The sequence below is a fragment of the Neophocaena asiaeorientalis genome, unplaced genomic scaffold (genome assembly GCF_003031525.2).
Source record: "Neophocaena asiaeorientalis asiaeorientalis breed wild unplaced genomic scaffold, Neophocaena_asiaeorientalis_V1.1 scaffold723, whole genome shotgun sequence".
NCBI lineage: Eukaryota > Metazoa > Chordata > Mammalia > Artiodactyla > Phocoenidae > Neophocaena > Neophocaena asiaeorientalis.
In genome coordinates, this window is record NW_020171826.1 from 202,724 (window position 1) to 229,107 (window position 26,384).

At 41.2% G+C, this 26,384-nt stretch overlaps 1 protein-coding gene across 2 annotated transcripts in view; it reads left to right on the plus strand.

The window, feature by feature from the left end:
- The first annotated feature begins 7,934 nt into the window (after window positions 1-7,934).
- Window positions 7,935-26,384, plus strand: part of IL1RAP (interleukin 1 receptor accessory protein) — a 124,547-nt gene continuing 106,097 nt past the window's right edge. For both annotated transcript variants that reach the window (XM_024740299.1, XM_024740304.1), the window contains exon 1: window positions 7,935-8,089. The gene's annotated coding sequence lies outside the window, so the exon portion shown is untranslated. The remainder of the gene's footprint in view (window positions 8,090-26,384) is intronic.

Below are 26,384 nucleotides of genomic sequence, written 5' to 3' on the forward strand. Positions count from 1 at the left end.
CATCTCAAACAGACAATCTAACCTTACACCTAAAGGAACCAGAGAAAGAAGAACAAAAAAACCCAAAGCTAGTAGAATGAAAGAAATCATAAAGATCAGAGCAGAAATAAATGAAATAGAAACAAAGAAAATGATAGCAGAGATCAATAAAAGTAAAAGCTGGTTCTTTGAGAAGAAAAACAAAATTGATAAACCTTTAGCCATACTCATCAAGAAAGAGAGAGAGAGGACTCAAATCAATAAAATTAGAAATGAAAAAGGAGACATTACAATGGACACTGCAGAAATACAAAGCATCCTAAGAGACTACTACAAATGACTCTATGCCAATAATATGGACAACCTGGAAGAAATGGAAAAATTCTTAGAGAGGTATAACCTTCCAAGATTGAACCAGGAAGAAATAGAAAATATGAACAGACCAGTCACAAGCACTGAAATTGGAAGTGTGATTAAAAATCTTCCAACAAGCAAAAGTCCAGGGTCAGACGACTTCACAGGTGATTCCCATCAAACATTTAGAGAAGAGCCAACACCCATCCTTCTCAAACTCTTCCAAAAAAGTTCAGAGGAAGGAACACTCCCAAATTCAGTCTACAAGGCCGCCATCACCCTGATACCAAAACCAGACAGAGATACTACAAAAAAAGAAAATTACGTACCAATAACACTGTTGAATATAGATGCAAAATCCTCAACAAAATACTAGCAATCAGAATCCAACAACACATTAAAATGATCATACAACATGATCAAGTGGGATTTATCCCAGGGATTCAAGGATTCTTCAATATATGCAAATCAATCAATATGATACATCATATTAACAAATTGAAGAATAAAAACCATATGATCATCTCAATATATGGAGGAAAAGCTTTTGACAAAATTCAACACCAACTTATGATAAAAAACTCTCCAGAAAGTGGGCATAGAGGGAACCTACCTCAACATAATAAAGGCCATGTATGACAAACCCACAGCAAGCATTATTCTTAATGGCGAAAAACTGAAAACATTTCCTCTAAGATCAGGAACGAGACAAGGATGTCCACTCTTGCCACTCTTATTCAACATAGTTTTGGAAGTCCTAGTCATGGCAATCAGAGATGAAAAATAAATAAAAGGAATACAGATTGGAAAAGAAAAATTAAAATTGTTACTGTTTGAAGATGAGATGATATTTTACATAGATAATCCTAGAGATGCCACCAGAAAACTACTAGAGCTGATCAATGAATTTGGTAAAGTTGCAGGAGACAAAATTAATGCACAGAAATCTCTTGCATTCTTTTACACTAACAACGAAAAGTCAGAAAGAGAAATTAAGGAAACTATCCCATTCACCATTGCAACAAAAAGAATAAAATACCTAGGAATAAACCTACCTTAGGAGGTAAAAGACCTGTACTTAGAAAACTTTAAGACACTGATGAAAGAAATCAAAGATGACACAAACAGATGGAGAGATATACCATGTTCTTGGATTGGAAGAATCAATATTGTGAAAATGAGTATACTACCAAAGCAATCTACAGATTCAATGCAATCCCTATCAAATGACCAATGACAATTTTTACAGAACTAGAACAAAAATTAAATTTTGTATGGAGACAGAAAAGACGTCAAATAGCCAAAGTAATCTTGATGGAAAAAAACGGAGCTGGAGGAATCAGACTTGCTGACTTCAGGCTATATTACAAAGCTACAGTAATTAAGACAATATGATACTGGCACAGAAACAGAGATATAGTTCAACTGAACAAGATAGAAAGCCCAAAGATAAACCCAAGCCTGTATAGTCAACTAATCTATGACATAGGAGGCAAGGATATACAATGGAGAAAAGACAGTCTCTTCAATAAGTGGTGCTGGGAAAACTAGACAGCTACATGTAAAATAATGACATTAGAACACTCCATAACACCACACACAAAAATAAGCTCAAAATGGATTAAAGACCTAAATGTAAGACCAGACACTATAAAACTCTTAGAGGAAAACATAGGAAGAACACTCTTTGACATAAATCACAACAAGATCCTTTCTGACCCACCTCCTAGAGTATTGGAAATAAAAAACAAAAATAAACAAATGGGACCTAATGAAACTTCAAAGCTTTTGCACAGCAAAGGAAACTATAAACAAGATGAAAAGACAGCCTTCAGAATGGGAGAAAATATTTGCAAATGAATCAACGGAAAAAAGATCAATTTCCAAAATATATAAACAGCCCATGCAGCTCAATATTAAAAAAAATGAACAACCCAATCAAAAAAATGGGCAGACTTAAATAGACATTTCTCCAAAGAATACATACAGATGGCCAAGAGGCACATGAAAAGCTGGTCAACATCACTAATTATTAGAGAAATGCAAATCAAAACTACAATGAGGCATCTCACACTGGTTAGAATGGGCATCAACAGAAAATGTACAGACAACAAATGCTGGAGAGGGTGTGGAGAAAAGGGAACCCTCTTGCACTGTTGGTGGGAATGTAAATTGATACAGCCACTATGCAGAACAGTATGGAGGCTCCTTAAAAATCTAAAAGTAGAATTACCATATGACTCAGCAATCTCACTACTGGGCATATATACCCTATGAAAACCATAATTCAAAAAGACACATGCACCTCAATGTTCATTGTAGCACTATTTACAATAGCCAGGTCATGGAAGCAACCTAAATGCCCATTGACAGACGAATGGATAAAGAAGATGTGGTGCATATATACAATGGAATATTACTCAGCCATAAAATGAACAAATTTGGGTGATTTGCAGAGACGTGGATGGACTTAGAGACTGTCATACAAAGTGAAGTAATTCAGAAAGAGAAAAACAAATATCGTATATTAACACACATATGTGGAATCTAGAAAAATGGTACAGGTGAACTGGTTTGCAAGGCAGAAATAGAGACACAGATATAGAGAACAAACACATGGACACCAAGGCGGGAAAGTGGGTGGGATGAATTGGGAGACTGGGATTGACATGTATACACTAATATGTGTAAAACAGATAACTAATAAGAACCTGCTGTATAAAAAGTAAATAAATAAAATTAAATAAAAAAAATACCTACCTCATGGAGATGCTGTGATGATAATATAATATTTGTAAGAAGCACCAGGCTTAGAGAGCACCTGGCCCTCAAGAGATGTCAGTAACTGATTCATTTGTTCACTTTTTGTGTCAAGCACCATTCTGTGATATAAAAGCCAATAAGTCACAGTTCTTGCTCTGTAATGAGCAATTTCAATAATATTTCCCCCATTTTTATTCCAATATCCAATTAAAGTACATTTTTCCACTTTTTTTTCCCCATTACCTCCCACGTGTTTTCTAGCTAGCGTCAGGGGAGTCTGACTCTTCCCCTTTCCCACCTCTTGGGGCCACGTGCAAACACCTTCCTCTGGGTTCATACGGAGGACTGCACTCTGTTTCCAAAAGCATTTACCACGTCACGTTGAATTTATTTATACGTCAAGCAATAGTTGGATGGATGAATGAATGCTTTTCCTTTGTCCTGTAGTGTCTTACTGCTTCCTCCTTTGTCACCATACATCTTTATTTCACCTCTTCTTCCAGTCCCTGCTATGACACCTTCTCTGTTTCTTTCCTTGATCCCCTCCAAACAGAAGAAATTTTTGTTCCTCAATACTCCAAGAATACTTTATTTGAACTTTTTGGGGGACCTCAGGGTAGTATGGGAAAATGCGACCTTGAGAATTTGTTAAACCTGGAGTTTGCTATTGGGTTCAACCTTAACTAGCTGTGTGTTCTTAGGTAAGTAAGCTTCTCTCACTCTCTTATCTCACCAGTAAAAGAAGGGAAAACTATGTCTATTTCTGAAGGCTATTGTAAAGTTTAGAAATAATGCATGTTCAAAGGACATGCCACATAACAGTTGTTCTTTGGAGGGGAGATATTATTTCAACCTTGTTTTGTATAATCTATGTAGACATTGTGTCTTTTTCTATTATGAAAGATCCACGTCGACCCTATTTCAGCATTGCTCACAGTGCTCATGTAGAGCAAATATTCAACACATGTTTGAATAAATGAATGAAAGAAAGATAAAACAAATTACCCAATGCTGGTGGCAGAGAAAGAATCCTATACACAGTCTCTGAATCTCAGATGACTAGTTGAAAATCCCTCTCTGGAGATGAGTAATATAACAAGTGCCTGACTGTTAGGGGATCATTCAAGCTTCCTATTGCTGCACAGAAAAAAAAATAGGGCTGAATGGCACAACCCTCTCATATTGCTGTAAGAACAAGCAAATATTAGCATGATTTTAACTGAAATGGACTGGCTGTTATTCACCAGATGGTGACCAATTTAGATTGAGTCTGCCCAAAAGAATATTGCAGGGGTTTGGCTTACGGGATAATACAGGTTATGGTATCTATGTGAAGAGTATGCCTTCCATTTTGATTAGATTTTTGGAGGCTGGAAGCTGGTAAAGTGTTGTTAACTACTTACAAGGCTAAGTTAGAAACATAAAGATAAGTTTCTCCTGTTTACGTGCAAAGTTCTTGTCTTGAAATTTCCTGCTGTAGTGAAGTGTCAACATTGCATAATAACCATCCTCCAAGACTTTATTAAAATCCTGACCTTTGCTTCAAAGCTTCTGTTTGGAAGGAGAAAAGTAAGGAGAGAAAATTAGGTCTTTTCTAACAGTCTCCAGGAGCTTTGGGCCATAGGCCAAGAAGACTCAGGCTGTCGTTTGGAAAACATGTCTTTGTCCCTCACCCTGTCACTCAACTATATCCGGTCCCCTGGAGGTGCTGGAGGAGCATCATTGTGAAGACAAGCATTCTAAGGGAGGGGAAGCCAGTCTTAAAGGAGAAGCAACTGGGAAGTTGGGGCGCTTTATGTAAACATAAAGAGTTTGTTTTGAACAAGTGAAATTTGAAATATGTATGAAACATCTAAGAAGAGATAGTAAGGAAACAATAGTAGTGGTTTCCTACTGTAGATTTAAGTTCGCAAGCTTTTATCACATAGATGTTTGAGATGAGATCCCCTAGGGAGGGACTAAGTACACCAAGGATTGAGCTCTGGGACATTCTAACTCTCAGAGGTCACCAAGAGGTAAAGGATCCAATGAAAGAGGAGCAGCAGAAAAAATTGATAGAAAACAAGGAGTCAAATAAAAAGGAGTTTGAAGGAGAAACTGAATAACTGTGTCTGGTGCTGTTAAATAGGTCAAGTAAGATGAAGACCACAAATTGACCACTGAATTTGGCAAAGTGAAAGTCATTAGATACCTTAACTATGGAGTATTAGGGACAAAAGTCTGACTGGACTGGGTTCAAGGGAAAAGCAAAATTCTGAGGCCCCCTTACAACTACTGCAAAATGATTAGAGATAACCTGAAAAAAGAAGTAGAGGTTAGTAGCCGAGGCAAGAAGAGAGTAATGATGCTTTTCCAAATACTGAGTCACTTTCAAAATGTTTTTCTGAGCATTTCTTACGCACCCAATACTGTTAGGCACTGACACCAATGAGCTTGCAGCCTCATTCATTCATTCGCTCAGGCCACAACTGTTCATTGAATGCCTAGTATGTGAGTTTTCAAACATTCATTAACTGTTACAATAAAATTTTGCCATCAAGCAAATTTAAAAAAGAAAAATACTCCCATAATTCTGACACATTAACACTTTCCACATTTCTTTCAATTACTGTCCATGATTTCATACCTTTTATACAACCTGACTAACTATACTGTAAGCCTTTTCCTTTGTAGACACAGTTTCATAATCTGTTAATTATGACAGCAAATACTTTATTGTGTGAATATACAGCATTGGTTTTCTAACCATTTTCATTCCCAGTCACTTATGTTGTCTTAAAATTACAATATTTAATACTGTGATGATCTGTCTATATGACATCATCCTCATTAAACTATGAGTAGCTCCTCAAAGTGAAAGACTATATCTGGTTCAATTCTGAATCACCAACGTGTGCCTGGCACAGAGTAAGGACTTCTAGAAAGCACATGAGACTGTCTAGTTGGGTAGTTAAGAGCAAGGAGACTGCCTCAGTTCTCATTTTGCATTCTCTTCTTGTAGGCTTGTGGCTTTGGACAAGATACAACTTCTCTATAACTCATCTATAAATTGTAGATAATAATAGTACCTTATAAATTATCGTGAGAATTAGCTGATACACACAAAGTGCCTGCTACTTTGTAAGCACATGTTATAAGAGTGTTCAATGAGTGTATTATATAAGAAAAAAAATTGGATGCCCTGAAATATATTTAATGAGTGAATAATACATCAAAGAGTAGTTTTTTGTTTTTTTTTTTGTATTATGCGGGCCTCTCACTGTTGTGGCCTCTCCCATTGTGGAGCACGGGCTCTGGACGCGGCTCACAGGCCCAGCCGCTCTGCGGCATGTGGGATCTTCCCGGACCGGGGCACGAACCCGTGTCCCCTGCATCGGCAGGCGGACTCTCAACCACTGCGCCACCAGGGAAGCCCTAAAGAGCAGTTTTACTTCTGCTTCATACAATAAACTTTTAAAATTTTATATTGTTTCCTTTTTGGCTTAATAACAATGTTGTGAGCATGTATTGTGTGCCAGATAACCAGAGACAAATAATTTCTCAGGATTAATTTCCATAAGCGATATCAATAAATGAAACAACATGAACATTGCTACAGCTTCAATTATACTGCGATTTTCCCTTGGGGAGTTAAACCCTTTGAAGGCAGGGGCAGTGTGTTAAGTTTTGCACTGCTGTCCATCTTTAGCTGGTACCTAGAGACTGGCACCTCCTACTTGCACCTACTAGTTCATGAGGACCTTTTCTTCTTTCCTTCCCTCCCCCCCTCCCCCGTCTCTTTAATTGCTTTCTTTGGATCTCAATTTCTTGGATAAATAAATAAATACGATTCAGTTAGGTAACTCTAAGAGCAGAAGAAAAGTCATGGAGGTGGTGGAGTAAAGCCTGTGTGAAGAGACAAGTCTACTTGGTAGATAGCTTTTGTTAGGGAGTCCCAGAAATGGGGAAAAGTGATGAAGGGCCTTGCCAGTCAGGAAGAAATCGTGATGGACTAGCGATAGAGAACAAGAGAAGGTTCTTGAGCAAAGGAGTTGACAGTCACTGTAAAGCTTCTCAGGATGACTATACAGACTACCATCTAGAGTGTTAGAGGGTGGCTGAGGGCTCTCTCAGAAATCTGGAGAAACGGGAGTGCATGAAAGGGAGTAATTCTTTTGAGATTGTTTGCTTCTATAATGATTATTTCATTCATTCAGTGCACATGTACTGAGTGCCTACTTCGTGCCAGGCACCTTCCTAGGCACCCTGGGTATACCCAGTGGAAAATACAGGTTCCGTTTGGCTGTCCTGAGCAGTAGTTTGTTCCCATGACTGTCACTTTTGTAGCGGAGCGGAGCGCCAGACCACCGAGATTGAGTCTGTTTCTTCCCGTCGCGCTCTGGGCTTGGCACACGATGGGGGCTCAAATCCTGCGGCCTGAATTGATTTATGGCCTTGGTGCAGCACGAGAGCTAAACACACAGAGCAGGAAAGAAAAGGCGATCTCGATTGTGAGACCAGGATGTTGCAATGAGCGCAAGTGTGAGTCTATGTGTATAGCCGGGGACGCATCTCCCCAGAGCGCCTGGCATGGTGCCAAGCTGCAGGACCCACGTTGTCCCTTCCTGCGCGCTCCAGCCGGCACAGGCGGTGGCCGAAGGGCCTAGCGCAGCCTCTTGCCGTCCGCGGGCCTGGCGCCGCTCCTCCTCGCCGCGGGCGGGGCCGCTCTCGGTGCCGCCCCGCGGCCTCCGCTCTGGGAAGCGCTGGTGGCTGGCGCGGCGCCGGGTGGAGCGGGAGCCGCGCAGCGCCGGCCAATCGCGCAGCGGCAGGGGAGGAGCCCCAAAGGGGGAAAAAAGAAAGTGCGGCGGAAAGTAAGAGGCTCGTTGCTGGAAGACTGGCCGGATCCGGGTCCCCGGGACTCTGCTTTGGCCAAGCGCACCGAAAGACGCGGTGCTGGGCGATCCTGCACCCATCCCCGCCGCCTTCGCTGCTCCCGCTCTGCCTCCCAGGAAAGGTGAGTCTCGCGCGGTGATGAGGGCTCGGGGGATCACCGATCTAGAGAATCTCAAGGTGGAAGGATTCTTACGCATCGTCTCCTTCAACCCTATTTTACAGAAGGGCAAACTGAGGCACAGAGCAAGGCAGCGGCTGGGATAGATCACACCTAAGTTAGTGCCGTGGGCAGGACTCGAACCCACTGTCCAGAGTCCCGTCTTCGCTTTGTAGGCATTTAAGTAACGCAGTTGTGTGAGTGCTGCGCGTCACTGCAGCCCTCTCCCAGCTCTTTAAGGGATGTACCCCGGTATACCCCCGGCCTTGGTTTCTCTGGAGTGCTGCTGTGAACAGTGAGGATAGAAGGGGGCAGTGTGTCCCAGCGTTGCCACTGGGTATCACGTCGTTTCCAGCCTGGACCTGTGACAGCCTGGGTAAAGGCTGCTTGCAGCCTCTCTTTCTCTTCCGCTGACCTGTTTTCTCAGAAAGATGCCCCGCCGAGGGTGTCCGTCAGACTCCTGGTAGAGTCCGTGGAGAGGTGAGGGACGTCTGGGCGTCTGTCACCTCCTTTGGTACGGTGCTCTCTCCAGCCCCAGGGGAAGCGGGGCCGATCGTCCTGTGGGAAATAGGATGCTTCTCTTACAGGAATAGCTGACCTCACGGAGCCATAGCCCCTGTCACTTCTAAGTCCTGGGAGGGAACAAGGAAGCTGAGTTAAAGAGAAAAATCACAAACACAAAAGCAAACTTCTGCCGTTTCCTTTAAGAACCAGTTCCCAGTCTGTCTTGCCTCCGCTCGCTGGTTGTGAAATTGTGAAACACCGCTAAGGTTAGCTACCAGCTGAGGAGAAGGATTTACCTGGCCTTCACTCCAGCTCTGCCACCTATTAGCCGTGTGAACTTGGGCAAGTTATCCAATCTTTCAGATACTCAGTTTTGTTTTTGTTTTTGTTTTTTTTCCAGCCATAAAATGGAGATTTTCACGGTCACAATGAGCCCTTCGGGCACTTGGGAGGATGAAACGGGATAATTCAAATAACATGCTTAGCACAGTGCCTGGCTTGGCACCTGTTCAGTTTGACATTGATGGCAACAATTATAAATGTTACTGCATAGTAACCTTGGAGACAGTGGGTTTTTAGGAAGCTGAATTTTCAGATAGAGTGACTTTTTTTTTTTTAATCTAGTTGTGTTTTTTTTCTTCTTTGGAGTTTGAACAGCTCTTTTATAGTGTTTTCTGAATGCCCTCTACATGTGACTTTGATCGTAGATGCTTGACTTGGTGTATAAAAGGTTTCCCAGTGATGCCAGTGCCCTGCTAGTTTTTAGGCCAAGCTTCAGGTCTGTGAAACTTTGATCTGAGGCATCCTTTACCGGCAAAGAGGGTCTTGAATTTGATGAGAGGTAGAAAGACAAGAGGAGAAGTTGCAAGTTTCATCTATGTCACAGACTGTTCTAAGCCTTTTATTCCCCCCATGTCAGGTCAGACAAGCAGCTTTATATTTCTCAGCTGATATAGGCAAACAACAAGATCCCCGTGTATTTCTTTTGGATTATACAGTGATGCTGCTAAATTCTGTCCCTTTTGGACACAAACTTACCTCATATAAACACAAACATCCACATGTGCCCTCACCAGGCTTCCTTTATTATTGGCATTATTGGTATTTTAAAGTGAAATAGTGTCCTTTACATACCCCCCACCTGGCTCATAACAATTGATTTTATTCTGATTGACTTCATATAGTTTTTACTATCATCTCCTGGCTATGCCATAAGTCCCTGAACTGAGCATCCAGTATTTATAGTTGGCTACCTGCTCCACAGTCCATCACATATGCCTGTGTTATTGATGTATGCAGAGCAGGGGTGTGATACACCTTGAGGAAAGGAAAGAGTTTGGTGGTACCCTCTTAGGTAGCTCCCGCACCAGACATTTGCAGAGGATTGGATTGCTTGCTTCCGTCAGCCTGTTCCGTGTGCATGCATTGTGATGAGCTGGCCAGGATACATCTGAACGCGTGCCTGAGAGACTGGGGACTTGTAGGGAAAAGGAGAATGTTCAAAATAAGGTCATAACAAGGGGATGGGAGATTGAAAGCTAATTCCTTTTAGTTCTGGTTTTTTAAAGAAAGGATACTCAGTTATACCCTTTCTCCTTATAGAGATTATTTGTTACCAAATATATATATATAAAACTTTAAAATTTCCACAGTGTATTCCATATATATTATCTTCCTTGTTACTTGCAGTAGCCTTGAGAGAAGGACATGGCAGACATATTAATAGTGGAAGGATAATATAATGATATGATAAAGTATGAAAAAAGCTGGTTTTGTCATCAAATTCAGATTTCAGCTCTAATTCCTATGTAGCTGGGTAACACTAAACAATTTATTTCACCATTTAGAGTTTCTGTTTTATCCAATTCTAAAGTGAAAAAAAAAATGCTTACCCCAAGGATGCGTGTGAGGATTAAATTAAGTAGAATAATGTAAAGTACATGTAGTGAGTAAGTGCTCATTAAATGATATTTCTTCTTAGTTGATCTCAGTTTCTTAGTTGTTTCTCAGTTGAGAAAACAATTGAATAAGAGTCAGAGAAATGAGAAGTTGCCCAGGGTCACATGGTTCATAAGTTTCAGCCTTGGGAATACAGATCACAGCTTTTGACTTCTAGTTAAGGGCTTTTCCATCACACCCTGTCGTCGCTCCAATGAGATCTTTAACAATTTACTTCAGTTGTTGGGTTGACCTTATTTGTTTGGTGATTTCAGGGTATCCTTTTTGTCCCAAAGAGGATATGTCCTTGCCAAGAGAACTATAGTGGGGCCAGCTCTCAGGAGAGGAAGTTTCAGGGTGATGCTCTGTAAGGCAGCCTGCCTACTCACATGTGTTTGAAGTAATGTACCTTCAATTCCTAGAAGTAAGCGTACTATGAAGACACAAAGCTTAGAATTGTGTCATGTTTTTCTTCCTGTTCTGAGTGGTTTCTTGTTTCTGCCATCCTCGTGCTAATACACAGGCTGTTAAGAAGACTGAGGAACGAGTACCATGAGTGACCATACCGTTTTTCTCTTCTTTTGCCAATTCCGAAGTCGGAAGGAAGGAATATAGTGAACAGTGTACAGAGGCAGCATTCGCAGGAAAGGCCACTGCTGGCTGGTGATGCTGATCATTGGTCTGGAGTTTCAGTCCTCCCTGTGGAAACTGACGGCTGCAGGCTTATGTAGGAAAATGAACAGATCTGTTTCTGGCCCAGGCAATGGGGCCATTTATCAGTTGAGACTTCCCACAGGCCTTTAGGTTTCTTTGCTTTGCAGCAAGCAGACAGGTTTGCAAAGGCAGTTTGGGGAGAAACGCTGTGCTCCTTGAGTTTGGCCTTTGGAAGCATATGTTTGCTTTTGCCAAAAGGTAGGCAGTCAGCGGCATCTTACCTGGCACAGTTAGAAAAGCAGAATGTAGCTGGAGAAAATCAGAGGATGAAGCAAAAGAAAAAAGTAAAGGTTATTTCCAATATACACACAGTTTCATTTGTTGCTCAACTTGGTCAGGCTTTTGCTGGTGACACAGATGTAGGATCTGTTGAGTCACTATTGTCTTGTCCGTGAAATATTAAAGAGAGCCACCTACTGTGCTCTTTGCTCATTTTGGAAATTGATTTGTGGGAGAAATAAAAACCCCAAAGAACAGGAAGGTTACAGAACATTTGGTATCTTATATTTTGGGGGATTAAATCAGGTTAGCTACTGATTTGCTCTTTTTTTTTTTTTTCTCCTTTTTGAAAGTGAGAATGCATGGTTTACACTGACGAGGTTGTTAGGAGACCTCCTTCTAGCCTGACCATGTTCTGCCTAGCTCTAGCAGCTGTGGCAGTGTGGAGTCTTAGCGTCTGGAGGGTACCTCAGGCAAGTTATTATGTTGAGATGTGCCTCGGTCTCCTCAGTTGGGAAATAGGAACACTGATGCCTACCTAGAAGCCTGAGTCTCTTTCTCAGTGCCTTTTCCATAGGAGGCGTTTAATGAACATGAATTCTTTCTTCTGCCATGAGTTCTTTCAGTTTATTAGTCTGTTCAGTTGTGAAAATCAAAATTTAATAGCCGCCCTTTAGTGAACTCCATCATGGCTTGTACTGAGTGTTTTATGTCTGTCATCTCATTCAGTCCTGGCAGTAATCCTGTGTATTTTTTGAGGCACCTGAGACTCAGAAAGGTTAAGTAGCAGGACCTTATCGCATAGCACAAAGCAAGCTCCAATGCTGAGACTCATCTCTGCATTTCATTTCAGAGCTAGGAAAGACCTGAAATTGTGCAGCCTCTGGACTAGAACTGAGGACCTGAATTAGGACCCGTGACCCACCCATCCCCATCCTGTCTTTCTGATCCTGGTATTATCTTGCCTGTGCCTGGGAAGTCGCTTTACCTTTGGGCCTAAAGTATGAGACAGCTGGTCTAGTTCATCTCTAAGGCTCTTCGGCTACAATACATTGTTTTTTTTTTTTTAAGATTCCTTTCAACTCTGAAATTCTATTGCCACATCTCGTTGTAAAAGTCAAGGCTAAAGATTGAAAGGGGAATAAAGAGAAAATACCCTGATTGTATTATGCCAAGAAATCTATTTTCTGGTTAAACAGAGAAGGGCAAGGGAAATCAGCATTCATTGGTGCATGTATTTCTGTCATTTCATTTAAGCATAAAAATAACTCTCAGGTCCATATTATTGTCTACCTTTTACAGATGAAAGAACTGAGGTTCTGAGAGACTTAGAGAATTGCCCACAGTTATCCAATTAGTGAGAATTAGAATGTGCGTGCCTGAGCACAAAGCTCTTCGGTCTACTATCCCATGTTTACTAGACACCACAACGTAAGAGCTGAGGACTCGTATAACTAGATCCATAAATGTCCCCTCCCTGTGTCCTCACGCCACCTCAGGTGCCATCTCCTTTCCCCTGCTTTCCTTCCCAAACCTACTACTCAAATCACTTCTTGATTCTTCCCAGTTTTGGAGAACCCTTTAAATGCTTGTAACATATTCTTTCTCTCTCTATTATAGTTAAAAAAATTTTTTTTAAGTTTCTTTTTTAACTGTGGGCCAGTAATTTGTCCCTTTGTATTCTTGTCCAAGTCCCTGATTAGCACCCAAGCAGCTGAGGGCATGGTTTATCCTGCCCCATGCCTAGCACAGTGCCCTGTACTCAAAAGGTTGAGTTAAATAGATGATGGATTCATGCTGTGTCAGGTACGCCCAGCATTGGCTTTCTAGTTTTCTCATACTTTATCATATCATTAATTATTTCAAAGGCCATGTCTACAGACTAATAAGGTAACTTTATTTTATTTTTTTTAAATTTTGTGGTCACAAAATCAGACAAATGATAAGGAGTCACAGACTCTAATAAGATTGAACATCACTGGCTCAATCATGGAAAAAGACATTTTTATCCCAATAATACAGGACATTTTGCAGCAAGCACAATGAAGGATGGCACTGAAGTTCATGCTTGCATATACTGACAGCAAGGCCAGTGTCAAGTGTCCTAAATAAATTACCTGAAAGAAAGTAGGAAGTTACCAGGGAAGTGGGCAGCTGCAGTGAGCTTTGATCTCACTTTCTAAAAGCAGTGAAGAATTCAAACCAGTCCAGCTATTATTTGATATAATTGGACATGAGGGCAGGTGACCTTTTATGTCTAGTTTATATGTAGGAGATGCCTGTAGTTTCTTCCTGTCTGACACATAAGTCCTTATGATTACACTGGCTTCCTGTTTTCCCGATCAGTGCTAAAGGCAACAGAAAAGAGAACCCGTCATTTCTGAAAATGTTCTTTTCATAGATAACATAGTTCCTTACGCCAGTTATGGTTAGATGCTATGGTGACCTAAAATTGTGGTTGTGTAACATCATGGGCTTTAGCATCAGACCACCTTCCCTGGATTTGACCTTAGACAAGTTATTTCGTCTATCCCTACTTTTCTGTAAAAAGGGGTTAATAGAACCCATTTCATCCAGCTTTTGGTAGGTGTCAGTCAGGTGCCAAAACATTTGTTAAGAGCCTGGCATATGGGGATTTCAACCTTCATTATGATTAACAACTACAGAGATATTCAACTGCATGCCCAAATCAATATTGGATTAGAAAGTAGAAGACCTAGATTCAAATTAACAGGTTTTTTTTTTTTATAGAATTTTAAGCCCTCAAAATGCTTGTTATTATATACGCACATGCACACAAGTATTTTTTTTTTTACAATAATCTGAGGTAATCAAAGTAATTGTTCTCAACACCATTCTACATCCCGAGTCTGAGAGGCTGAATATTTTCTAAGGTCACACAGCCAGCAAATAGTGGAGTTGGGACTTGCACCCTAGATTTCTAACTCCAAGGTTATGCTCTTTCCCCCTCAATCATTCAGTGCAACAGCCCTGATACTGGTTAGTGGCTTTTCCTTCTCTAAGAGTCCTTTTTCTAACCTCCAGAGTGAGGAACTTGGACAAGGTCCTGTCTAAGGCATGTTGTTCTATGAATCTGTGCCTGGAAGGTAATGACTTAGGAGACACCATGAAAAGCTAAGAGTAGATCCATACTCTTAGTTCCACAGAGGCATCCACATGTCAGGCATGTGGAGCATCATCAAATCCAGGTACCCGGCAGCCTCCTTGGCCTCAATGAGAATCACAAGTGACCACTGCGTTAGGAGTCACATCCATAAAGACACTTTCTGAGTCCTTAAGGATGTGATTCTGCTACATTCCCACAACCTGCAAACTGTTTTCTCCCTCTGGATCCAGGTTTGGGTGTGGGAGGAGTACACAGACACCTGACATTTTTTGTTTGGGAAATAAAAAGAGAGCTTTTTTAAAAAAATATAAAGCAAGCTCTCTATCACCATTAATTACCATAATCTTCTACAAAGCAGTAAAGGGATAAAATATTTAGCTTAAATTTGGACTGTAGCATTATGAGTGCATATTTTCTGCTTTCTTCTTTTGAGCTAATTTAGTGCCCATGGAAGAAGCTAGACTCTCATTGAAATAGATATAGGGGGTTTTTCCACTTAAAGAAATCATGGACACTTGAGAACGATAATACACACTCAATGGCTCTTTTCTGGAAGATTAGACTTCAGTTTGCCAATTACAGTGTGAGACAGTAGCAGGGTTTGGGGGTTGAATGGATAAAGTGGATGGTGAAAAGTTGGCTGGCTTTGAAGTCAGAGTTGGGTTTGAATCCTAAGTACTGCTTGCTTAGCCTGTCCAGACTTAGTTTCCTTTTCTGTAAAATGGTAATAAGCCTGCTCTAGCTATCTCCTGGTTAGATAGACCTCTATATCTATATCTATTCCCATCTCCACTCCTGCCATTCCTGATCTCACTTACCCTGCTCAGCTTTTTCTCTTGTGCATAGCGGTTGTCACCTTATCAGCTTCCACATACTATTTAATTAATATGTTTAGCCTGTCAACTGTTTAGTTTAGCCCCACTAGAATGTCAAATCTACAAGGGCAGGGACCTTTGTTTTTCTCACTGCTGTATCCTGGGTGCCTAAAATAGTGTCTTAGCAAATAGTATCTGCCTAAATGACGCAAATAGCATCATGAGTAAATGATGAATAAATAAAAGTATAGATGTTAGTATTATTTATCCTCAACGAGTAGAAAAAATAGATAAGGAAATGAATTATATAGATATATAATAATGAAATAAAAAATGTGTTATATATACACACATATATATGTATATACACTTTACACATATACATATATATGTGGGCATATATATTTAGAATATTGACCATATATTTAGAATATTGAAGTATAAATTTATGTGTATGCATATGTATGTGTATAGATGTAAGTGTGTACGTACATTTAGAAGTTATCCAAAATTGCCTTGGGAGGCAGAGGTGTTAAGGTAATTCCTTGCCGTTAGCATTACTAAGAATAGTTTGGGAGAGATACAAAAAAAAAAATATATATATATATGAACAGACAACAAACAAATAAACAGAAGACATACAAGTGATTTCAGGGTAAGAAATAAGGGGCTGAGATTAAAACAGTGACAACAGCAACAATGTTGGAGGGCTGTGGAGGAGAGGCAATTTTAAATAGGGTAGTCAGGGATGACACCTCTGAGAAGGTGATGTCTGAGCTAAGAAGAAAAAAGCCTGAGAAAGAGCCAGGGTCGATCTGTTCATGGTTGAGGTGGCAGGGCCTGGTAAGAGGGAGAGAAGGGCTGGAACTGAGGTTCTAAGACAAGCAGGGGCTAGATCAGGCTGACCTTACAAGCCAAGGTAAGGAGTTTGGATTTTATGCAAAATGCAGCAGGAAGTCACTGAAAGGACTGAAGTAGAATGATGACCAGGTCTGACATATTCGGAACCTCAAGCAGAGAGTGAAGGAGAATGGAAGAATTCATTTCTAAGATGAAGAGGTAAACTGTGCTGACCTCATGTAGGTTCCTAAGGACAAATGAGAAGACAGCTCAGTCTCATTGATCTGTCATTCGTGGCCTTTCTTTCCCATTAGAATGTCCAACAAAACAACAGAAAAAAGCAGCCTAAATAGGCAAAATCAGATTCCTTTTCTCAAATGGTGTCATGATTTTTTCCGAATGCACTAAGTAATAGATGGATATGTTGAGTGCTGTTGAGCAGTTCAATTCAGCTGGAAATTTTACAGTTTTTGTGTAGGTGTTTTATGTAATCAGTCCCTCAAAACACTGGACCTAGAGCTAGTTCTTTATGAGATTTTAGGTACCAGTTTCTGAAATCTGCCGTCCTGAAGAGTGAGTGTGTGAAAGGCAAATTTAATTCCATATTAGATCAATTTCTTCTTTCTGGCTCTAAAAGTCTAAAAGGCGCCTAACTCTTCTCTCAAGAGGTAGAACTCCTCTATGAAGTCTTTACTGACACACATGCATATGCAGGCTCATACATGCCTCGTAGTAATACAAGCTTTACAAATATTAGCTTATCAAAATCTCAGAATAAGTTTAAGAGAGGCAGGTACTATTATAATCACCATTTTACAGAAGAGAAAACTGAGCCCAAGCTCACAGACTTAGTTGACAGTAGAGTCAGTACTTGAACTTGGGCAAGCTTAACCACTATACCATACTGCCCTGTGATTGTAAGAAGTGACCCTGAATATTTTATTTCTCTCTACTAGTCCCACTTCACGGTGCCTCCTGTGAAGGAATAGTTCAATAAATGTATTGAATCAGTGAATGAATACGTGACCTTTTAAATTGCATTATTTCATTAGCATATAGTAGTAAACGTGTGGGTTTTAGACTGAGATAACCTGGGCAGGGTAATGCTACTTACTACCCCTGGGCTATAGTAAAATTACTTCACATCTCTAAACCTGTTTCCTTGTTTGTGTTATTGGCATAAGGCTATAGAACTGTTTTAGGATTAAAATACGTTTATAGAGTACTTAGCAGAGTGCCTGCAATTTAGTTAGTGAGTCCACTTAAGCTATTTTTATTTTTTGAACTAAAACAACCTCCCGAACATGCTTACACTTACATACTCCTTAGTTTTTCAGTTGTGCTAGTTTTATTCACTTCCTTTAAAAATCAAAGCCAAAAATCCAATCATATAATCAGTGATGTTAATTTTGTTCCAGGATCCATCCTGGTACCTTGCCCTCCGCATGGCACTCCTGGGGAACTGCATGGGGGCAAAGGTGCTGTAGGACCACCCTGTTTCTCTACTCCAAACATCCCTGCAGGCAGCACTGCCCATCCTTCTCCCCAGCCAAAGCTGGCTTGCTGAAAAATTATTTTATATTCTGGTGGTGGCCCCAGAGCATTCTGGGTGACAAAGAGAAAACGGCCGAAGACTCAAATTTTGTCCCAGATAACACTTAAGGCTAATTTACACAGTTTGCCGGACGTTTAGGACCCCTTCTAATCATGATCACTGATATTGATCCAGTGCTTCTTGTGTGCTAGGAGCTGTGCTGAGTGCTTTATTTTCATTATCTCATTCAATCCTATTTCCAACCTATGTGAATTAAACCAGGGGGAAAAATTAGAAAGTGCCACAGTTGCCTCCTTGTGTGTATTGGGGGCTGTGATGATGAAAACGAGTATTTCTTATGTGTGTTTTTCTCCAGATTTTTCTTCCAAAGCAAACTGTACAGGGTTGTAACACCTGTAGAGTCTCTGGGGACCTTCCCTGCCGGGAAGAGATGCTTGGCAGAGAAATGAGGCAAAGGCTGTGTGGGGAAGGCAAGCAGCTTCATTCTAGTTGACAGTTTATTTTGCCCTGGAAGAAGCTGGCAACTATGAACTCAGTCCTATTTTGCTGGCTGCATTTACTTGCTTTTTTGTAAGAAACCAATGTGGTGCTGATTTACAATGACTGCTATTTATTTATTTATTTTTTTGCTTTATGAGATATTTAAAAGTTGTAATTTTTATTGTCCCACTTGTCCCAAGTTTGATGATTTCCCTGGAGGAAAAGTACACACACACACACACGCACACACAGACACACACACACACACACACACACACTTCGAACAGTGCCTTAATCATAGTTGACTCTCACTACTTATTTGTTGAATAAATGCATAATAAAAAATAAAAATCCTCTTTTTTTCTGAGAATGGGAGCTACTATGGGATTTTTTAATGGTGAAATTTCAATATGTAACTTTCTTTTAAATTTTTTGTTTAAAAAATTAGTTTCAGAGGGAGATTATTCTAAAATATGTAGCATTACTAAATGTTGGTGACTCAGGACAGTTTATTGGAATGGGCTGTAATTCCTTTAGAATTTATTAAGATGAGATCATTTACCTATATACTAAATGGCCCCAAACTGGTATACTTTAAATTTGTGTAATCGGATTTTCATACATTTTCTGTCTGCTTTCTCTTTCATTGTCTGCTATTACTTCTTGCTTTCAGCATGTCTTGCTCTAGCAGTTATCTATTCTCCATACAATTAGCTGTTTCTGCTTTATTGTGGACTATGGAGCCAGCTAACGAGTTTTATTAGAACCATGTATAAGATAATAAAAAGCATTGGATTCGGATTGGAGAGGCTCTTCTCCAAGGGAAGAGAATGGAAAAGTAAAGTGGCTCTAGAAATAGTCTCCATATAAGTGAGGCTACACCATACACAGTAGCATTGGGTTTTCCTTACCTGTGTTATTAAAAAGGGAGTAGTTGCATGGAGAATTCATTTACTCTTTTGGACACTAAGCATTTTTTGAGATCCTTCTGTAATTAAGACACTGGTGAGATTTGGAGATTAAAATGCAATCACACTAACACGACTCCAGAAGAATAAGAATTTATAGATCATTGTGAAAGATAAGATGCATCAGAGGTTGTAATACAACTTATATAATATTTGGATTAGTCTAAGAGTATATGACAGAACTTTTAAAAGATATGTGGTAAAATATTTTGACGTTTCAAAGGAAGAGGCAACTGTGTCACTCAGGAAGGGGTTTATGAGGAAGTGGTATTTGAAGTGAATCTTGAAATGATGGACAGGCAGGTTTTGGACATAGATTGGTGGGGAGGAGTGACGTATGAGCTAGGGTCCGACCAGGGAAGCAGAAATGATATGGATGAATGATATGGAATGTGGAATTTATCATAGGGATTAGTCTTACAATTGTGGGAGAAGGTGGGCAAAGAAAACCCCAAAAGGGGCAGTTGGGAGTCACTAAGGACCCTGAGAAGGAGCCAGTGAGGAAGTCTGTTGCCCCTGCCTGTGTTAGGCAGGGAGTCAGGAAGAAATGCTGGAAGTGGTGGGGCTTCCCTGGTGGCGCAGTGGCTAAGAGTCCTCCTGTCAATGCAGGGGACACGGGTTCGTGCCCCGGTCTGGGAAGATCCCACATGCCGCGGAGCGGCTGGGCCCATGAGCCATGGCCACTGGGCCTGCGTGTCCGGAGCGTGTGCTCCGCAACGGGAGAGGCCGCAACAGTGAGAGGCCCACGTACCGAAAAAAAAAAAAAGAAAAGAAATGCTGGAAGTGAAATGCAAGAGATCAACCTGGGGACAAACTGCAGCCCTTAACTATCTCTGTCTGGATCTAACCATACTGTATGGGTGGCCTGCAGAAGGAGCCGGTGCTCTTAGCCATGGAGCTTCATACTTACCTGGCTTTGGGCATGAAGAAGTTGAAGGAGGGGATCTAGCAGGAGCTGAAGGAGCCGTGGGCCTGGCTGCTGCCCCCACCTAGGAGGTGAGCCATCAGATCAGCAATAAGGGGCATGAGCTGCAATAGCACCCAGGTGCCTAGACAGACCCTCCCAAAGCGATTGCTACCGCTTCACTTCTTCCCTCCAAATCTCATGCACATTTCCCTGTGGTCAACCCTAACATAGAACAATGCAGAGAAGGGGATTCTGGAAAACATAATTCCAGTTGAACTAAATTGACACAGTTAAAAACCACAAGTGATACGACAGATAAAGGGAACAGGGTGAAAACATAAAGGGAAGGAGGGAATCGGGTGTCTTGCTGGGGCAGAGCCCAGTTTGGCCAGGAGATGGTATATGAGCACTGGGGTCATTGAAGATCAGACTTTAAAAAGGTGAGCAGAGGCTGTATTTTAAGGACTTTCCGTACTCTGTTGAGCAATTTGTGTTTAGTCCTGTAAGACAGGGAGAAGCACTGAATATTCTTGAGCAAGGGAAGGGTGTAATCAGACCTGTGTTTTAGACAGGTCTGGCAATGCAAAGCATTGGAGCTTCGAAAGGGAATAGGTGGGGCAATTAATGAGCATTATAATAGTCCAAGGAAGAAAATTCACATTCCCAGAGCTCTTTGCTATTCTCACGAGGGAGGTGACTCAGAGTCATCGTAAGAGGTTGTTCAGGACCATCCTGGGAATAAAAAATATCTGTGTACATTGCAAGCCAAGCTGATTTGATCTAGGGCTAATATTGTCAGCTATGATATCCTTATGGCATACCTAGATCACTGTTCTTTAAAATCCCCTGATGCTTCTGCCTGTGGTACGTGAAGAGGAAGAGAAAGTGTATATGTAATTGGAACACTGACTGAAATGAAATTGGCTTATGAACCACGTCAGTATCATTTTGAGAGGAAGATCCTATAAAATAAATATTACTTGTTTCACTTAGTAAAATAATGCTTTTTGGTTTTGCTGAGTGGTAATGGGAGTGTCCCCATATGTCGGTCCAGTGCCTAAGAACCTGCAAATTACTCGCATGTCCATTATCGCATTTGATTCGACAACAGCTCTGCGAGGTCAGTTTGGTCTGAATTAGTATAAGTGAGAAAACTGAAGTTCAGAGGTGATAGCCATCAAGCGACCACTTAGCCCCTGATGACTCAAGAGCGCTCACTGCAGTTCCATAGATTCATTCAGTGGACACCTTTCTATCGCTCATCCCTTCATCTCACTCAATGCACCACTGCCTGATAATTTCCTTGGGACACATCTCTGGGTCTGCTGTGTCCCTATTCTAAATCTGTCCTTAGTTTTTGGACTTCATTACCTTTAAGGTCTGTTCCCACCCAGAGAGCAGGCCCCTTGGAACCCAGGTGTTACAGTTCCAGCTGTCTGATTCCTCACCCTCTTGCAGGATTTTTACTGCCTTCCCTCAAAGTGCAGAACACCAAACACAGGGCAAAGAGGAAAGTCTTCTTTACAAGAGCATACCTGGGCAGGTACATTAGCATCCCCGGGAGAGCCACACAATCTTTGAATTAGACCATTCCATAAGTCTTCCCTGACAGTGCTTCCAAGCACATACTCCTGAATGTTTGAAAATCATATCTCCTGGCTTTCTACTTGTCAAAAGGCAGCAGCTCATTCACTTGTCTTGACTTATTCAAAACACACTTATACCCAGTGCTGTATCGCTGAGATTTCAACAGTGAACAGCAAGCGAATAAGAAAGCTATAACCTCCATTCAGTGCACCCCTGCAGTGTTTTGTCCACTTAGGGGGTCCCTATGGCATAGCAAGTTAGGGTGACAACTTCAGGTGCTATACTTTGGGACGTCTAGAACTGTTGCTGTTATTAATGTAGAGACACGGCACAGGAGAGCAGGAAGGGGCATACAGGAATCAAGCTTTCTAGTTGCCATTAAAAGGAGTACCTTTTTTTTTCTTTTAACATCTTTATTGGAGTATAATTGCTTTACAATGGTGTGTTAGTTTCTGTATAACAAAGTGAATCAGCTACACATATACATATATCCCCATATCTCCTCCCTCTTGTGTCTCCCTCCCACCCTCCCTATTCCACCACTCTAGGTGGTCACAAAGCACCGAGCTGTTCTCCCTGTGCTACGCGGCTGCTTCCCACTAGCTATCTATTTTACATTTGGTAGTGTATATATATGTCCATGCCACTCCTCTCTCACTTCGTCCCAACTTACCCTTCGCCCTCCCCATATCCTCAAGTCCATTCTCTAGTAGGTCTGTATTCATTGCAGCTCTATTTACAATAGAGCTGCTCAGATACAGCTCTATTTACAATAGCCAGGAGATGGAAGCAACCTAAGTGTCCATCATTGGATGAGTGGATAAAGAAGATGTGGCACATATATACAATGGAATATTACTCAGCCATAAAAAGAAACGAAATTGAGTTATTTGTAGTGAGGTGGATGGACCTCGAGTCTGTCATACAGAGTGAAGTAAGTCAGAAAAAGAAAAACAAATATCGTATGCTAACACATATATATGGAAACTAAGGTAAAAAAAAAAAAAAAGGTCATAAAGACCCTAGGGGTAAGACGGAAAAAAGGAGTACTTTTAATGGTTCTCTGAGAATACTGAATCGTAGGGTTGAAAAGACTAAATTGCTGGCTTTGCAAATAGGCTAGAAGAGGATGTCCCTGGTTTAGTCAGTCAAACCTGTCTATACCTGGCCTTCCAAGTTCTAGTACAGTGTACTTTCTACTATAATATGCTGCTTCTCCTGCTTTGGTTCTCCCCCGTGAGAACTGCCCTCATTTCTCTCCACCAAACAGGTGGGTTTTCTGTTTCCTGAATTTGCTACGGTGTGTAGGGGAAAGTTGAGGAGAATTGAAGGCTAGACTTCTAGTAATAAAAGATAATAATATCCAAGAAACTGGAGTGCTTTCTACGTGCCAGGTGCCTTATAAAATTATCTCACATGATCCTCATACCTCTAATTCCGTAAGATGTCTTACTGACCCCATCCATGAATAAGGAAACTGAGACTCAGCATGGTAAAGAAGCTTGCACAGCTATAGAGGATTCGAGGCTAGGTCTGTGTCACTCCAAAGCATATGCTGAAGCCATGTGTTTTGATTCACTGTGTTGCGGTGTCCCCTCTATGTCAGGAACCCATCCCATAGCTTACACGCACATGAGAATCTTGTAAACAATCTTTAGTTACTACACTGATCTGTCCGACAGTTCCCCAGAAACCCAGCTTGGGTGAGCTAGCCCATGGTCATTGGAGTTTCTGGCCTCTTATTGCTTTCCATTCTCCTTTTTCAGTTTTCTCTTAAGCCTAGCTAGCATAGGAGCTGCATTAACCAACAGATGCCAGTTCTTCCCATTTTAATGGCATTTTCATTTTCTTAGTATGCTTTTCTCACTATGAGGTTTGGAGAGGCGAGTAGAAAGCTCTATGAAGACATGGAAATGATGTCTCAAATACCGGAACCACTGGGTTAAATGTCCAAAGGTGTCCGTAGAAGAGAGAGGCACGTTCCTGACATTGTTCCAGAGACCTCAACCAGGACAAGTAGGTAGAAATTCCAGGGGGTCAGAGTCCTGCTCAACATAACGAGATACTTACACAGTTTGGGTCATATGAAAAGTAAACTGGTAATGATTTCACCATCGCTAGAGATATTTAAAGAGGCCCCGTACATCCACTTGGCAAGGATCTTACAGGGAGAACTGAATATCGCAAAAAGAAGTTTGAATCAAAGTGACACTTGAGGGCCTTTCCGGCCTTGAGATTCTGTCTTGAATTCACTTAGAAACTTTATCTTGGGAATAAAGGTTTGCCCTTGTTACAATTAACACCAACTAGTGATATCGCCTCCTCCCTCCCCACTGTGCTTCCCCCATCTGAACAACCACTCGATTTAGGACGGGGACTCAGGATGAGGAAGGATGTGGCTTCTTCCCGCTTGGCAGCAACTCCGTGTCAGAATGGAAGACTTGTGTCTGCGCCTGGCACGGATCCGTCGGGCCCTCTTACCAGCCCAGTCGTGTCTGTGACCAGAGCACGTGGGAGGTGCACATCCGTGTAGAAAAATCTCCCACTGGCTGCCAGCTCTGGATTTTTGTTTTGTAATTACTAATGAATGCAGTCTTGCCCAGGGCAGACCTCTTGGAGGAATGAAGACACACCCTGAAACAAGTCCGAGTCAGACCAGTTAAGCATCCCCTGCAAAATAATCCCTCTGCAGTTGGCAGCCTATGAGAAAGTGCCTTTGAGACCAGTTTCTTCTTGCCATTTCAAAGGAGAGCCGCTTACGGGCCAGGATGTCAGCAGTGCAAAGCTCCTGTTTTTTTTTCTTTTCCTATTTTCTTTTATTTTTTTTTTTTAATTTTGAATTGGCTTACTACTAATCTGAAAGCTGTGCTGTTCAAAAATGATAATCCTTTGACTTAATGTCAGAAGTGAGACAATACTTCTGTTCTTGAAGGAAGGCGTGTTAGAATGATAGAAAGTGTCCAGGAGTTGATTAACATCTTGGATTTGAAAGAATACAAAGTTACCCAAACTGGCAGTGGGTCATTCAGACCAGTACTGCATGTCAGAATGGACAGTGCTTTTCAATTAAACGTGGTTCTCTTTCCCTTCAGGATTTATAAAGACTTTACCAATCTCCAAGCCAGTTCAACTTCTTTTTTTTTTAATGAAATGCTATAGCTAAGTATACTTTGCTCAAATCTGTCACGTTTGGATATCTCAAACTGTGAAGTCCCTTACAGGGATGCTTCAGGAACTCACAGCTATCTGGTCAGGTCAACCCCACTGTTCTTAGGAAATAAACACGTGAGAAACTTCATAGGTGCAGGAATTTCTTTAGGGATCTGGTTCCACACTGCCTGAAGGTAGTTTGACCAAGATTTCATGCATACACCATACATCTTCACAATATCTTGGGAAGAGAACAACAGCTTCAGCTCCTCTGGCAGCTGGCTCATTGTTCCTGGGCCCAAGTAGCCGTCCTCCTGTGACACAGGACCATTGCCTGTTTAGACATGACTCTTTCCTGGGATATAAATGGTGTGTTATTTTTATGGGACAGTTATATTTCTTAGTAGTTTTTCAGAGTTGGGAGGCAGCATGGCTTCACGAGAGAAAAGCTTGAATAGGGAATCAAAAGCCATCTTTTCACATTTCACAAGCAAGCTATTGACCTCATGAAAGTCACCTCTCCTTCCTGGGCTTCTGCTTCCTGAATAGTGTCCCAAATAACATTGTTTGACTTCTGAGGCCCTTTCTGATTTTCTAGAGATGATCTTGATAAGAAGATAGATAAAGGGGGCGGGGAGACAATTAAAAAAACAACGAATTGTAGGATAAGGCTTAGGAAATATGTTCTCTATTTTAAATAGAGGAAGCCTTTGTTGCAGCAAGCTTATATTGCAAATATATGAAACTTCATCTGTATTGTATAATACAGGGTGTTTGGATTTCCCCTGTCATTTCTATTTGCTAAGACCTGACTAGAAATATGAATCATAGCGACGAGGAAGCTTAGAAATCATCATGTTTAATTCACTCATTTTACACATAAATAAACCCAAGACCCTTACCCAGAGTTACACAGAGCCTTGAACTCATCGCCTGCCTTCTTGGGCAGTTCTCTTTCTAATGCATCGCCTGTTCAGTTTATTTAACAGTAATGAGCCTTTAGAGGAAGAATCAGGCCAGATTCTCAAAGTTGATGCCATCTAAACCATATTTTAGTGACTATAAGAACATGCTAGCAAGAAGATTTGATTTATGTATGTGACTTATTTTCCCCCATGGTAAATGTTTTGGACATAAGTTCCCTTTTGTGCAGCTCTCTTTCTGGCCAACATATAACACCTTTCTTTCTCTTAGGTTTAGGAGGTCTCTTCTCCATGGAAAACTTACAACGCATTCTCAGTTCCCTACCAGGGCCACTCACTCTGACAATTCTGATTACAGGATTTCTTACGGTAAAACCTCAGCTCTCTGAAATGACTCAGTTCTTTCTGGGATATAAAGCATTATGAAAAGTTAAGGTTTTAGTTCCTAATTACCAATTTTGTAATCATGGGGTAGCCACAAACACGGGATAAGATTCAACCTATCCTGGATTATAGGTCTGATTATTTCTAA